The sequence below is a fragment of the Rhododendron vialii genome, chromosome 11a, assembly GCF_030253575.1.
Source record: "Rhododendron vialii isolate Sample 1 chromosome 11a, ASM3025357v1".
In the NCBI taxonomy this organism is placed as follows: Eukaryota; Viridiplantae; Streptophyta; class Magnoliopsida; order Ericales; family Ericaceae; genus Rhododendron; species Rhododendron vialii.
Genome location: NC_080567.1, coordinates 15,844,216 through 15,861,618, shown reverse-complemented (window position 1 = coordinate 15,861,618; position 17,403 = coordinate 15,844,216).

Sequence of the window (17,403 nt, the reverse complement as noted above, 5' to 3'; positions counted from 1 at the left end):
TGGTCTTGGGTACTTGGACACACTTGGGGCTATCCATGGCCTTCAAAAATGCCTTATTCACACGATTTACCTAAAAATGCCAAAAATACACCTTTCATGCAATATCATTCAAATCAAGCAAGTTATGCACTTGTGTGTGACAAAAATGAGAGAGATAAGCCTCTTTATTTACATTATTGAGGGCTTATCAGTAGCACATGACAGGCAGGCTCGCGGCTGGGATGGGCGGCCGTGGGCCGCGCCCCAAGTTGGTTGGAGGGGTCCAGCTATCACTTAGGGTTTGCCTATAAATATTAGTTGTTGTATTCATTATTTCTTGAGACTGTACAGAGAGAATTCTAGAGAGAGAGAGTGCAAGAGAAATTTTTTCTCAAAGAGGAAAGAGAAGACTTGTAATCTTTAGTCTTCTCGATTCATAGTGGACTGGTGTGACTCCCAAGGATGTATGCAAGTTGCCGAACCTCGTATAGCTATGTGTTCTGTTTTTCTGTTCTTCTTTCTCTTCCTTTTTCTTTGGTTTGTTTTCTGTAACGATAGTATCCCAAGATCCTAAGTGTTTTTTGTTCGTTGTGAGTCCGAGCGCGATGCTCTGATTTCCCAACAATTGGTATCAGAGCCGCAGTTGCTGTAAGGGTGTTCTACAGTTTTTCGATTGAAGCTTTTGGGCAATCCGAATTTCCGAGGGAGCTATGGGTTCAGAAGATGGGAAATCGAAGATCGAGAAGTTCGATGGATCGGACTTTGCTTTCTGGAAGATGTAGATAGAGGACTATTTGTATCAGAAAGATCTTTATCGGCCGTTGTTGGGTAAAGAAGAAGGAAAGAAAAAAGAAGGGGAGACTGACGCGGAATGGGATGTTCTTGACCGGAAGGCAATGGGTCTGATCCGGTTATCACTCTCGAAGTTAGTCGCGCACAATATACTGAAAGAAAAAACCGTGTCCAACCTGATGGGCGTGCTCGTGGAGATGTATGAACAACCGTCCGCAGCAAACAAGGTGCATTTGATGAAGAAGTTGTTCAACTTTGATATGCCCGAAGGAGGTTCGTTTATGAAGCATCTCAACGAGTTCAATACAATAGTGGATCAGTTGATCTCTATTGGTATTGAGTTCGACGATGAGGTTGAAGCCTTGTTGATCCTCTCTCAGTTGCCAGAGAGCTGGCAGGGTACGGTTACTGCGATTAGTAATTGGGCTGGGAAGGAGAAACTCAAACTGAATGATATAGTCAGTTTGATTCTGACTGAGGAAGTTAGAAGGAAATCACTCGAGGGAGCGTCGGGCTCTAGCGGTTCAGGTTCAGCTCTAAGTTTTGAGCAGAGAGGCAGAGGTCAGACCAGGGGTGGTCAGAACCAGAACAAGAGTTGGTCGAAGTCGCGCGGCAAGAAGTCTCGCGGCAAGACATAGGTCCGCGGAATCAAATGTGAATGTTAGAACTGTGGCTAGGCGGGTCACATGTCTTCAGTCTACAAGGCTCCAAAGAAGAATAATGGTGAGCAGGAAGCCCACATCGTGCAGGATGCACTTATTCTTTCAATGGACAGTATCGCGGAGTCATGGGTGGTTGACTCGGGCGCCTCATTCCACGCGATTGCTAGTAAGGGGGTTCTGAAGAACTATGTACCAGGCGACTTCGGGCAAGTATACTTGGGCGATGATGAGCCATGTAGTATAGTGGGAATGGGTGATGTGCAGATTGAAACGCAGGGGTTTAGATGGTGTTTGAAGGATGTCAGACACGTCTTGCAGCTGAAGAGGAATCTTGTTTTAGTTGGGCAACTGGGAGTAGCAGGCTATACCTCGACATTCACAGGAGACGCATGGAAGGTCTCCAACGGTACCATGGTGGTAGCGTGCGGAAAGAAAGTAGGTACTCTCTATTTAACTTCACATAGGAGTCATTCACTTGACATCGCGGAGGGACTCGCGGGGGTGGTCCCGCGGGGTCTCGCGGGGGTGGTCTCTCACAAGGGTAGGCTTGCGGAAGGTCCATGTCCAGAGAGCCAAGTGAGTTCAAGTTTGTGGCACAACAGGTTGGGACATATGAGCAAGAAGGGGATGAAGGTTTTGCAGACACAAGGGAAGCTGCCAGTTGAGTCAGTGGATTTCGAAATGTGCGAAGACTATATCTTCGGCAAGAAGAGGCGGGTTAGTTTCCAGAAAAGTGGCAGTCCTCCCAAGCTAAACAAGTTGGAGCTTGTTCATACAGACGTATGGGGTCCCGCACCAGTGCATTCTCTTAGCGGGTCGAGGTACTTTGTTACTTTCATCGATGATCAGTCGAGGAAAGTATGGGTCTACTTCATGAAACACAAGTCAGAGGTATCCAAAATTTTCATGAAGTGGAAAGCTAGAGTAGAGAACGAGACAGACTTGAAGGTGAAGTGTCTGAGGTCAGACAATGGGGGAGAGTATGAACTGGGAGAGTATAAGAGAGCCTGTGCTCTATTCTGGATCCGTTTAGAGAAGACTCTTCCAGGAATTCCGCAGCAGAATGGCATTGCGGAGCGGATGAACAAGACTCTGATAGAGCGTGCGCGGAGCATGCAGATACACGCAGAGTTGCCCAAGCAATTTTGGGCCGACGCGATCAGTACAGCAGCATACTTGATCAACCATGGGCCAATCAAAGTTTATTTACTCTACATGCCAATCAAAGTTCATTTACTCTACAGGCTAAGATATGTCTATATGTCACATATATTCAGTATACCATAGTTTGTTATTAAAAAGGAACTTGCGCCATAAGATGACTTTCGTGACTTCTCTTTTGCACGATTTATTTCTAAGTATCAGTGTCAAATTGGTATCTCTCTCAGGATAATTGAATGTTGGCCATTTTTGGATAGCCTAGTCTCCATGCATGCATTGAGGGCGGGCCTTAGCTTAGCTGTTGAAAAAATTAATAGACCATATACAACGCAGTTATGGGCATTGATAATTAACAGGAAATTGAGTACGATGAATTGTCTTGTTGAATAATTAGACAAATAGTCCTTCATTCTACCATAGGTAATTTAGGCATTTCCCTTGTCGTCTTTTGCCATTTTTAAAACACATATGTATCCGAATCATTTCTTCTCAACTTACATGTGACGTTTCAATAGGATCATGCTTAACAATTATTCTTTTATGTGGTATAAGAAAAGAACTTATGGCAGACACTGCAAACCCGGCTAATCTCATTCTTACAACTAGCCATTGTCCATCAAGTGTGGGTCATGACTTCGAGATCTATTACTTGCTTGGTTTCAGTTTAGCGAAACCATTTGAATTCTGCATTTCTTCCCTTTGTACGACACTTTAACTGTCAACTCTACAGTTCTGTTTCGAGTTTTTGTTACGAAGAATAATGCTTACTTTGCCAATCGCACTGCACGGTGGAATATGTATATTAGATGTATTCATATGCCATAACATGTATCAATGACTATTTTTGGTGAGATGATAGATGAAGTTGGAGTATTTGCAAGAGTATGTAAGTCAGTAACTGTTTTTGGTGAGACAATAGATTAAATTTTTTAGATGCATCAAAGGGAAAAACTAAAGGCAACATCCAATACAACCTGGATGAAAATTGAGTGGCTAGAAGATTCTGCATCCAACAAAATTTCTGGGGAATATTGCAACTGTTGGAGCTTTTATGGTGAACATAGGAATTCAGCAATTTCTAGGGAGTTTAGCATGCAGAGGTGTTGCCACAAAGTGATATGCTTCAAGTCCTCCATTGTAAAAGTTCTAATGAAAGTGACTCTTGAACACAACAAGAAATCATGTTGTTAATTTGGTGCAACAACAATTTGCTTGGACATTATTTCAGTGGGGACTACATACAGTGCTCATGTAAAAGATGGAAACTGTCCGCAAAAGATTCATATTCGCTTGTTATTCTGCTCATTAAAAGTTATAGTTAGTCGTCATGCATGTGCAAGTATTGAACGTATCAACAAGTTGCGGGTATTTAATGCTAATTTATCTCTCAAGCTTTCTCTAAATCTCCATCTTTTATCTATTGATCATCTTTTCCATATTTGCTAGAGCATCAGGTAAATCAATTTGCTTCTCTCAAAACATATGCTTGGAGGTGTATACACATATAATAATATTCAGCAGAAACCTGGATCCTCGGCACTTGCTTTGTGAAGAGGAGAGAGCCTGGACTGCTGCTTGGCTATCACTATTACTCTATGTCTACCTCATGCAGCTGTGTGGGGAGGAGAGAGAGCCTGGACTACTGCTTGTCTATCATCATTATTACTCTATGTCTACCTCCTGCAGTTGGAGTACGTATCTTCTATGTAGCAAGATGGAGGCTGTATTTTGCGCAACCAATGAATCTTTTTTTTTTTTGATAAGTACTTTCTATTAAAAGCACAAACCCAACTACAAACTCAAAGGCGCATTCCCCCGAAAAGAACAAGGCACCTATACATTTGAAAACTAATGCCAACTGAAATAAGCAAGAATAAAAAAACTAGAAAGAAATCTATACATCCTATTCTAATTTTCCAACTCCCAAGCTACTAGTGCGAAGGGCCAAAAATCTTGTCTGTGAGTCCCCAACTTCTGCAAAGAGCTCTGGTTAGTTGTGTCTTATCCACTCCCATCTTCAATCACAAAGATTATTTAACACAAGAAATAGTTCAAAGAATAATCTGATCTTGAGTTGAGGCATTTTAATTGAAAACCCGTTAGTTCCTTTCCATCCAAAGATTATACACAGTTGCAGCTAAAACATTCCGCAAAAGCAAACTTCTGAAACTTGTTCCTTTCACTTGTTGGATATACCAAGCAATGACTTCAGGCAAGGTAGAGGGCATTTGATCACTTAAAGACCTTCTCCACATGCAATCCCACATAGAGAGAGATAAAGGACACTGAAAAAAGAGGTGATGGTGGGTTTCCTGGCCATTAGTACAAAAGGTGCAGTCACCTTCTACATTCATTCTCCACCTTAAAAGTTTATCTCTATTGTTCAACTTTTGTTGGTCAGCCAACCACAAGATAAACGACCACTTAGGGATATTCTTCTTATACCAAACCACATGAGCCCAATCTTGAACAGGAAGTTTCACCCTGATAGCTTCCCATGCAGAAAATACTGAAAAGCCACGAGGATGAGGGAGCCACACAATTGAATCTTCGTGTAAACAGTTTGGTTGAAAATTTGGGGGGGTGTGAACTACTATAAACTGAGTAACCCTATTTCTTTGCCTAGGCCATCTCCAAGCCCCATTGTGAATAATAGAGGACACCCTCGAAAGCAAAGACCTGCCAAGATTGTACACAACACTCTCACCAAATCTTTTAAAAAGGGGACCCAGAGGATGCCAATTATCCAACCATAAGTGAGTATTCTGACCATTCCCAACCTGGTATTTAATGAGGGATTGACCTAAACTCCGGAGGTTGAACACCTTTCTCATTGTCCAAGAGGCATCGCTTGGGATGTCCATGGACCAAAAACATTGTCCTTTTATAATATAAGTATGAATCCATTTAACCCAGAGAGTGTCAGCTTTATTACAAATGGCCCAAAGGTGTCGAAGCATTGTGGCTTTATTCCATTCCTTTATCCTCCTAAAACCAAGACCACCCTCCTCCTTAGGGCTGCAAACATGGTTCCATTTAACTTTAGCAACAGAGGATTTCATCTCTGAACCTGACCAAAGGAAAGCCATCAAAGTACTCTCAATTTCTTTGATGGTTTTGCTAGGAATAACAAAGATGGAGCTCCAGTAGACTTGCACAGAAAAGAGCACTGACTGAATCAGCTGTGCTCTACCTCCATATGAAACCGGCCTATTTGACCAGCCCTGAATCCTTTTCAAAATTTTCTCCTTAAGAATCAAGTAGTCAACAGCCTTTAAACGAGAAGATATAAGAGGAACACCAAGGTACTTTACAGGGAGATGAGCTTCAGGAATGGGCAAAATACTACTCAAAGTAAGCTTAATAGTCTTAGAAACCCCAGCATAAAAATAGAGCTCTTTTGCATGTTAGGTTTGAGACCAGAAAAAGAATGAAAATCTGTCAACAATTGATTAATAAGACTGAAAGAGTCCTGAGAGGCACCACACAGGATGAACAGAACATCAGCAAACACCAAGTGAGTCAAGCCTATACTTCTGCATTTAGGATGAAAATTGAAAGGACCCATATCCACTCTAGAACGAAGAAGAGTTGTAAATGCCTCCATAACAAAGAGGAAAAGATAGGGAGACAGAGGATCACCTTGTCTCAAACCTCTCTTGCCCTAAAAGTAACCTTCCAAAGACCCATTGATGACAATAGAATATCTAGCTGAACAAACACAACTTTTGACCCATTTAATGAATGCAAAAGGAAAGCCCAGTAGCTGCATAATGTCAAAGAGGAAAGACCAGTCATCAAGTCAATCTTAATAGCACTTCTCGGCTCACCACCATCCCTATGATAACCCCTAACCAGTTCTTGCATTAGCAGGATATTATCGACTATAGATCTGTTCTTGACAAAAGCAGATTGTGATTGATTGATAAGACTAGGAAGGAGAGGTTGTAATCTGTTAGCCAACACCTTGGTAATGCATTTATACACTACATTACAGCAAGAAATAGGCCTATAATCCTTAATAGAGGTAGGTGAATTGACCTTAGGAATAAGAGAAATGGCTTTAGCATTCCAAGCTTGGGGCATGATACTAGTCACAAAAAAGGACTGAACAGCTGTAATCAAATCAGCACCCACCACTTGCCAGTTCTTCTAAAAAAAGAGGGAGTTATAACCATCCAGGCATGGGGACTTATCCCCATTAATAGACCACAAAGCCTTCTTGATCTCAGCCTCAGAAACAGGAGCAATCAACACTGCTTTCTGAGGATCAGAAACTTTAGAAAGGATAAAATATTGAAGTTGGAGCTTAGCATCAACTCTATTACTAAAAGGGGTACCAAGCAACCCTTCATAGTATCCCATAATTTCAAATCTAATAGCCACAGGATCTTCTAGTAGTAGGCCTTCACCATTTTGTAAACTCAAGATGGTGTTCCTAGCTCTGTGAGCACAAACTTTTTGGTGGAAAAATCTAGTATTGTTATCTCCTAAAGCTAACCATTTGATCTTGAAACGTTGCTTAACAAAAGCTTCTTCTGCGTATCTTAACTCCATATACTTGGAAACTAATTCCCTTTCCTGTGTGCATAACGTGTCATCAGTAGGAGAGGCAAACAATCTTTCCTGCATAGTACATAACTCAGCCTTAGCTTCCAGAACCCTTTTATTGATGTTAGAGTAGCACTTCAGGTTCAGCTGTCTCAAAACACTCTTTAATCTTCTAAGCTTAGAGGAGAGAGCAAACATAGGCCCCCCTTCCAAAGGATCACACCAAGAATTATTCAGAATCTGATCGAAATCAGGATGTTGCAACCAGAAGTTGAAAATTTTAAAAGGCTTCCTTCTGCCATTGGGAGAGACCATAGCCATAGAGATAAGGCAATGGTCTGAAACTCCAGGAGCAAGGAAACAAGTTTCAACATTAGGGAACATATCCATCCAAGCAAGGTTAGTGAGTATTCTATCTAGTTTACTCTTATTGCTACCATCTCCTCCTCGCTTATTAGTCCAAGTAAACCAAAAACCTTTGGAGGGCATGAGTTCCCTAATGCTGAAACTTGAAACGCTGTTATGAGTTTTTTTTTTTTTTTGAAACGCTGTTATGAGTTTGTCGTGCCACTTCCACAATCTTAATATACTGCACCATAATGAAGATTTGGTTCCAAGTGACAACAGTGTTATACGAAGATAAATTTGAATTCATATTCCTAGCTGAGAAAACATATGAAGCTTCTCTGCAGATGACAAGCTCATCAATCGGCGAAGTGGGTGTATAATGAAACTGATTATATAGGTGTCATGCGCTGGCGAAGCTAGGATTTGGAACAAGAGGTGGCGTTGTTTGATAGCAATTCACTAGAAGTATTGTACGTTGCCGGTAAAATACACAGACATAGGTTACTACAGGGTGAGCATATGGTGCTTACTGCATGGTAACAGGGGCATATACGATGTTCTCTCAAAGATAATTGCTCAAGTATATAAAAACATTTGATAATCGAAAGTTCTAAAACAGATTAATTGGCCCAATGTGTTACAATGTTTTTTTGGGGGTAAATAATGTGTTACAATGTTGTTATCAATGACTCCATAATCAGGGACAGACCCAGGATTTAGTGGCAGTGGGGTCAAATATCTACAACACATATAATTTATTTTCTGTACATAAAAATCACATATAATCTGTTCAATAAGATCTAAGTTTATCCTAATTCCTCCATTCGTCGTTTTTTGTCCGTTATTTTCAATATCTTTTCCTGTTTTTAATCACTTATATCTTCTAATATGAATTTTCAAAAATTATGTAAAATATTATAAATTGAAAGATATAAATAATTAAAAAATAGAACAACATTAAAAAATGGACAAACAAAATGAGAAGGAGAGAGTAACAAATTGGACAACACAAAAGATTACTTACCACAGTGCAAAATGCACCAATAGAGTTTTTAATTTTAACTTGGAGAAACTATCATATCCAAGCTTTTTCACATTAATTGGTAATTGTCTGACCTAGCTTCTATCTAGATAGACTGCTTGCTTTTGTCTTTGCAGGAACCTATGCTTGCTTTTAGGGAGGGAGAGAGAGAGAGAGAAAGAAACCATAGAGTATAGAAGTCTATAGACTTGTAGACTTTGTGGAGAGAGAAAAAACGCTGAGTTCCTTAGACTCTAAAACTTTGTGGAGAGGTAAAAAAATGTTGAGTTCTTTGTATAATATCACAATCAAAGAGGGCAAGAATTGTAAATCCCGTGGAATTTTCAGGGTAATAATATTATCCTTTGAGGCAAAATTATAGAATACTCATCGAAACTATACCTGCTCTAGGAGTATTTTGACACTTAGTGGGGTCAAGTGACCCACCTTGACCTAGTGTAGGTCCACCCTTGACTCCATTACATGGGCGTTACAAGCATTAGGATGATATTATTAAAACCTTCATTCACAAACTATTTATCACCACCCAAAAAACAGACAAATAAAAAGTTTGATTACATGAATTATCAGCCTTTCTGGAGTTTCCAATCCTTGTTTTTAGTTTTTCTAATTGAAAATGGATTGCATTTCCACCTTGATTACGAGCACTTTCCCTTAGTAATTTTCAAGGTACCTGCAATGCGTTTCTGTCCAATTAATTAGCTTCCATTTGCAGCGACACAAATAGTTATCACTTCTCAATCTTGAGCTTTCCCTTCTAATAAGTTTTAAACGACTCTTCCTTTTATAGTATGTTCTTATCCGTTTTTGAGTTGGACCTGCTCTAACGTATTACTACAACATAATTCCAAATTAAGGCAGATGAAAATATTGTTGTAGTATGTGCGATCAACTATTTACAAATCTTGTGTGATAGGTGACTTGACTTCCATATACACGAAAAATATAGATGAAAAAAATTGGGCTTAATTTAGTTCATATTTAAGATTTTACGTTATGATGAACACCCAATCTATTAAAAAGATCAGTTAGCCTTTGTCTCATTTAGGTTTTATTCTTTTACAGGCCAGACCTTATAAAATCTACAATTAAACAAATGACTTTGACATGCAAAGTCAACTAGCTTTTTATTATGGAAACTAATAGAAACTTAATTTCACATATCCACGCATTAAGATCACAATATTTTCTAACTCTCAAATCACTACATTTATGAGACACAAAACGAAACTTGCAATTAAACTTCAATGGACAATTATTTTTGACACCTAGAGTAAATTTCAAGGTCCTATAAATAGCTCATTTTCACCGCTAATCATCTCTACAAGCACGCCTGAAAAAACAAGATAAAACTTTTTTTTTCCAATAGAACTAGTCATGGCAAAGAAGCCAAGCATGGGTTGCCAAAAGATCAAAATCGCGAAAATAGAGATAAAAAACCACTTACAAGTCACCTTCTCAAAACGTCATTCTGGCCTCTTCAAAAAAGCGAGTGAGCTCTGCACGCTTTGCGGTGTTGAAATATTTATCATAGTTTTCTCTCCGGCCGGGAAATTATTTTCGTTTGGTCACCCTAACGTGGACTCAATTGTTGACCAGTTCCTCAGTCAAAACCCTCCACCAAACTCCACCATGCGCCACCTCATTGATTCACACCGGAAAGCTAGTGTGCGAGATCTCAATTTGCAACTAACTCAAGTTCTCAATGAGTTAGAGGCCGGAAAAAAAAGGGGGTGAAACCCTAGATCACATGAGAAAATTAGCTAGCCAAAGGAAAGTATTGGTGGGAAAAACCTATAGATGAGCTAGGGATGAATGAGCTTGAGCAACTCAGGGATTCAATAGAGGTGCTCAAGAAAAACATGACAAATCAAACCGATAAGCTTTTCGTGGAGGGTAACGTAAATCTTTCACCATTTTTCTCAGCGAACGGTATCGGAATGGTTGATTCGGTTGAGATCAAACTCTATCAGATGAATGCTTCTTCAACCACTCACGTCCAAAATATTGGTTATGGCCATGGATTTTTCTGAGTTTTCCCTGTCCAATTTAGTGGTGATCCCAAAGCTAGTAACTCACTAGCCTTAATTAATTGTTACTTTGTTAATCCTTTTCAGTTTCATTTTTAGTCCATCATGAGTGCTAATGCTGATGATTAATTTCATCTAATTTCTTGGTTCAATTAATAATGAACATTTAACTTTATATGATGTGTTCGCCAGTTAAGATTTCAATTTTTTTTACACGATATATGGATTATGTGCGGCTAAAGGGGTGGGATATGAAGATTTGTGATAATTTTCTGAACATAAATGCTACATACACTACATAGTTACATTACATTTTATGCAGGGCCCACTCTAGGTCCTTCAAAAATTTTAAAAAATATCCATAATTTTTATAATATTGTTTTATAAGGCCCTGTAAAAAATTAGCTCCAACAGATATCAGTAAATATTATTTTTGGATTCGTAGGGGCTTAGTTAAGTAGATTCACCCTACGAATCCATAAGTAATACGTACCGATATCCGATAGAGCTGATTTTTTACAGGGGCTCACAAAATAATATTTTAAAATTTATGAGCATTTTTTTGAATTTTTTATCCAAAATGGGCCCCACATAAGATATAGTGTAACTATATAGTGTACCTACCTTTTCTGTTTTCCAAATCATGGCAATACTCCCTCTTTCGCGATTTAGGGGGAAATGAATGTTCTTTCTTAAAGGTAACTATTTTGCTGTGAAATAATTGATCGAGAAAGGGAATTGATTTTGGAACTCCCCAAATTGATAACCACACTCCCCAAGGGAGTGCCAAAATCACACCCATTGAGAAACTACTAATATTTGGACATCCAATCAACTCATAGGATAGGAGAAGATTTACTTTGCAAACTTGGGGATTTTGGTGTAATTTTCCATAAACAGTTTACTTTTAAATTCATTGACATTTTCTTGAACAGTTGGCTATTATTGAGATCGGGCGCCGCTATTCGCAGCCCTTTATTTTCTCCCGTAGCCCACAACATTTCGGTAAATGGTTGTTGAAAATCATAAATAACATTTCGGTAAATTGTTGTTGAAAACAATATTATATTTCGGTAACTACATGTCGAAAATATGTTCAACTTTCGGTAAACAACTGCCGAACATGCATTTTCGGTAAACATCTGTTGAAAAAAATATTATATTTCGGTAATTGGATGCTGAAAATATATCTCAATTTCGGTAACTAACTGTCGAGTATAATTGGAAATTTTTAACGGGCTATGGGAGTAAATAGAGGGCTGCGAATAGCAGCGCCCTTGAGATCCTAGTTGGTGACCTGTTGCCTTTGACGGAATTTAAATAATAAATTAAATTTTGGCAAGAAAAGGAATATATATATATATATATATATATATATATATATATATATATATATATATATATATAGGAGGACCCAGGAATTATATATAATGGGGGTACATAATCATTCATAATCTTAGAGAAGTTCACCGTCAACTACAATTATACAACATTCCAAAAGTTTTTAAATGTATGCACACATATGTATTCTCTGTTAGATTTTTTTTTATTTGAGGGGTGAAGCGGCGAAATACGTTTTCTAATATTTTGTTTTAATGTTTTGTTCTTCTTAAGTACTTTGTTTTTTTTCCTAACTTGGTAAAAGGATTAAAATTCCCTACAAGTGCAATTTGTCCATAAGTATATCTCCCGTCAATCTGAACTGTTCATATGATAGGACTCATCATATAAATTGTCCATTAAAAAATTTATGCCGATTAGAGTTTCAATTGAAACAACTCCAAACTCATAAAAAATACACGGTCTGACCATTTTTTGCATAAATGAAATGTTCTTTTCAAGTTGTTATCAGTGCCTGATCAACTTGATTTTTTGTGTGAACAAATTATTTAACATTCTCTACGTTATACACGTCTTGGATAATTGGAAAAAGATCCATAATTGTGCGAGATATACTTTGCACCCCTAAATCAAACAAGAGAAATCCTTAGTTGAAAATTTTAGTATGAGAGGGTGTGGGGGCACGTGACCCCACGTGCCTCTTACTAAGTCCGCCCCTAATATATATTTGATCTTGAAAAAATATTCTATTCATCCCCGTACTTTGTGTACTCTGAAGACTCATTAATAAGGTTAGTAGTAATTCCTAGGAGTGTCAAACGTGCCTGTCGTGCCGTGCCGTGCTCTTTCGTGCCCAACCGTGCTTCGTGTCGTGCCGTACCGTACCCGTTTACTTCATCGTGCCATGGCGTGCCGTGCCGTACCGTGCCCGTGCCGTGCCGTGCCGTGGTGGGCCATTTTGCTTTGTCGAGCCGTGCCTTTATAAAATCGTGTCGTGTCGTGCCGTGCCCGATACATTAATCGTGCCGCATCGTGTAGTGCCTTTTTTTGTCGGGTCGTGTCGTGCCGTGCCTTTTTTGTCGGGTTGTGTCGTGCCGTGCCTTTTTTTGTCGTGTCATATCGTGTCGTGCCTTTTTTTGTCAGGTTGTGTTGTGCCGTGCTTTTTTTGTCGGGTCGGGTCGTGCCGTGCCTTTTTTTTTTGTCGGGTCGTGTCGTGCCGTGCCTTTTTTGTCGGGTTGTGTCGTGCCGTGTCTTTTTTTGTCGTGTCATATCGTGTCGTGCCTTTTTTTGTCAGGTTGTGTTGTGCCGTGCTTTTTTTGTCGGGTCGGGTCGGGTCGTGCCGTGCCTTTTTTTGTCTATTCTTGTCGTGCCTGCCCTTAATCTTGCCATCGTGCCGTGCCATGTTGTGCCATCAATTTTCGTATACACATCACCAACCGGCAACCGATTTTCGTCTAAAAATAAATCTTCCCAAAAAACACACATTCCGGTGCGTCGGTGCCTTTAATGTTCTTAAGTTGTATATCGTAGTATTCAATATTTCGATCCTAATGAGTAATGATTATCCAGTGTCCTACGTGCAAGGTGCATCCCCCTAGAAAATACATGCTCTCACAAATGTATTCTCATTAAGACACGCCAGTATTGCAGTCCACGACAAGTGAATATATCACCAATTTCAATTTTCGGTTGCCTCCCAGTCCACATGTTTCTTATAGTGCAAAAAATTAACGCTCATGAAATGCAATCAAATAAACAGCTAACAGACTAACAAACTAACAACAAACTAACAGACTGGACGGGCTAGGCCGCCACCTCAACTCAGCAAACAGAATATGCGAGGGGTTATGCCATCACCTCGGCTAAGCAATGCAATCAAATAAAACTAACTATACTAACTAAAAACAAACTCAATATTTAGCCTGGCTTTGTTACACCTCAGGTTTGGCATAAAACCAGGTTAGAGGTATCCACCAAGTTAAATACGAGCTACTAACACATAAAGTACTAGAGATTGGGTAGTCAATGACTCACTATTCACCTTCCGAGAGCGAGAGAGAGAATGAATTCTGGAATGTTGGAAGGGCACTTGCTGGATCGAAAACAGCTACAAAAACTATCCAAGTACACTATCCCATATGCACACATCGAGTACTGCAATCACACCCAAAAAAAAACTCAACTGTTAAAACAGATCAAACCAGCAATTCGGTAAAATAAAAATAAAATAAAAAAAAGAAGGAAAAAAAGAAACATACAGAAGAGAAGGGCTTTGTCCCATCTTACCGGCTTTGGTACGAGGAGTACAAATTCCATCTTACCGGCTTCGAGGAGTATGAGGAGTACAGATCCCATCTTACAGATCAAAACAGACGAACGAGAATCAATGGACCAAAACTGTCCTACAGAGCAATCAGTGTTCGACAATTCATTAAAAATTTCATACCCAATATTTTTCAATGATTCTAACGCCAAAAGTTCACTAACTTACCAATCTTTTAAACCCATAAGGACCCATAACCAATAGCATCGTTTAACCATAGCAAACGATGAAAAACGAAGCTCTGTACGCTGCCCAGATTTCCAGATTACAGGGCAATTTTCTAAAAATCACTATAAATCGAGTTCTTAATACTTTTGAATGATTCCAGTCCCAAAAGTTGCGTGAGTGAACGAAGCTTAAAAGGCATGAAGGAATCCTAGTCAAATCTGCACTCTAAGGATGGTTAAACAGGCATTTATCGAAGCAATACGAATCTGTCAAGCATCAACGTGACAGATTGACACACCTCCACTCAAACGATCATAACTTTTGGTGTACTAAGAGTTTTAAGGCGATTCCAGTGGCAATACCCGATAGACCCGAAAATTTGTGAAAGTGATTAAAACACCAAGAACAATGAAATGAACGGTATGGATCATCATACTTGTGTCGCAATCATGTGGCTAGCGTACATTGGACAATAGCGGAATATATTGATTTAGAACCAGATAAGTTAGATGTATAGATTTGAAAGGTAGCTGCAGACTCATTTTTTTGAATATTCGATCTAAACCGTTACGATTTAAGATCTTATCAAATTTATCATTCTCCCCAAAAATAGGTGATAATCGGATGTCGGAAACCACGTGATCAGAACACATTCGGTGCTTTCAAAGCCATTAAAGTCCTATAATGCACCACTTTAGGGCTGCCCAAGCTATTTTTTGAAAATCGGAACCGTCAACCTTTTATGTGGGACTGTTTATATCATTCGTGCAAAAAATGAAGTAAATTGGTTATCGTTATATACTCGATCGCACATAACAAAAAATTTCTTACTAATAAATCTACGTCTCGATAAAAGGGTTTCAAAAACCCGATAGACCCGAAAATGTGCGAGAGTGATTAAAACACCAAGAACAACAAAATGAATGGTATGGATCATCATACTTGTGTTGCAATCGTATAGCTAGCGTACAAGAGGCCCGTTTTTATAAAATAAAATTATATAATATATATTACTTGTTCTAATTATAAACACAAACAGATTGTTGGCCTTGTTGGTTTGAGATATGTGTCAAGTCCCCAAGGACTTGGGTTTGAATCCCATAGGGATTATTTTTTTAAAACCAATTTTTTTTTTAAATTAGTTTTTTTCCTTATTTATTTTCTCTCTCTCTCTCTCTCTCTCTCTCTCTCTCTCTCTCTCTCTCTATATATATATATATATATATATATATATATTTTAAAATCTTTATTAGATAATACGCAATATGTATCAATATATGTGTCGTAATTGGTATATTATCATGTTTGAATTTTGATTTAAAATTTTTTAATCATATAAAATATTTTAAAAGCTTATTTTACTTAAATAAAAGGAAAAGATTAATAAATTATTGGATTATCAAAAAATACAAGTAAACTATAATCTGAAATCCCTTGTTTATTTAATAACATATTTTTTTTGGTTTTTCCATGCCTCGTGTCTTGCCCGTGTCGTGCCGTGCCTGGCTAGAACCGTGTCGTGTCATGTCGTGTCGTGACTCGTGCCGTGCCCGTCTAAGACCGTGTCGTGCCGTCCCGTGCCAAGCCAACTTCCGTGTCGTGCCCGTGTCGTGCCCCCTCACTTCCGTGCCCGTACCGTGCCGTGTGCCCGTGTCGTGCCGTGTCTGGCTAGAACCGTGTCGTGCCATGTCGTGACTCCTGCCCCATCTCACTTCCGTGTCGTGCCCGTGCCGTGCCCATCTAAGACCGTGTCGTGCCGTGCCGTGCCAGGCCAACTTCCGTGCCGTGCCGTGCCAGGCCAACTTCCGTGCTGTGCCCGTGTCGTTCCCACTCACTTCCGTGCCGCGTGCCGTGCCGCGTGCCCACTTAGACTGTGCCATTCTCGTGCCATGTCAGGATTAATCCGTGCCCGTGTCGTGCCGTGCCGCCTTCAAACGTGCCGTGCCCGTGCCGACCTGACCCATTTTACACCTCTAGTAATTCCTTCCCTCTTTCTTGTTAGGGCGTTTCCCCTGTACTCTGTATATACTCTTTCAATTTGATCTAAGCTTTTGCAATGATAATGCCATTCTAAAAAAAAAAAAAAGAGGCTGAAGACAAACTTGAAATTAGTACTACATATTAATTCCCTACGTATCTTTTTTTGGAAGGTATCCCAAAGAAGGATGAGCTGATATTCAATGACAGTGTAATTTTTGAAGCATGGATTGGACGTCTTGTTATCGTTTTAATGTTATTATCCGTACCTGTCTTGTAGTTTGTGAACATTAATATTTGGCCGCCTATGCTTAGATGAGATATGCATGAATGTGCCACTACTGGTTCACTAGGCACTACCTGACTAAAATGTTGAAATTGTTTGCGAACATATGCGGAATTTCGAACCGTGTCATGTAGAGGATAAGGTATTGAGTTTACTTGTTTTCATACACGATAGTTGTTTATTTTTTGGATATCCTTCACTGCAAACCTGGTTTTGGGTGCTTATACAACTTGTATGTTCTATATGTCGGGAGGCAGAGAGTCAAATACTTAAAAGAGAAAAGGAAGAAATGGGAGATGCAATGAAATCCTTGATGAGTAAAATTTTGGACTTAAGATCTGAATGTCATGGTATCAACATTGCCGCATAATATATGATTCTCAAGATTTGAATGTCATATAACTTGTTTAGTTTACTCACGTCGAATGTCAAGGCCAAGATTTAGGTATTTTTCCCCTCTCCCATTTGCAGGGTAGCCTTTCGGCAACTCGTGCCAATTTTGTTGCATGAGTTTCAAGTAATAAGGGGGAAAATAAGTGGCAGGATGAAGCTACTGTAGGTTTTTGTTGCTGCATGTGAGATTGAAGTAGAGGGTAGAAATCTCAACTTCAGCAAAGAACTCGTACTATTTTCTGAGTGTATTCTGCTGATTAAACCTTCAATTGCAAATCTGCATTCTGCCTTCACGATTCATAATGAAGGCCATTAAAGTTGTTCTATGTAGTATAGTGGGATGCATATTC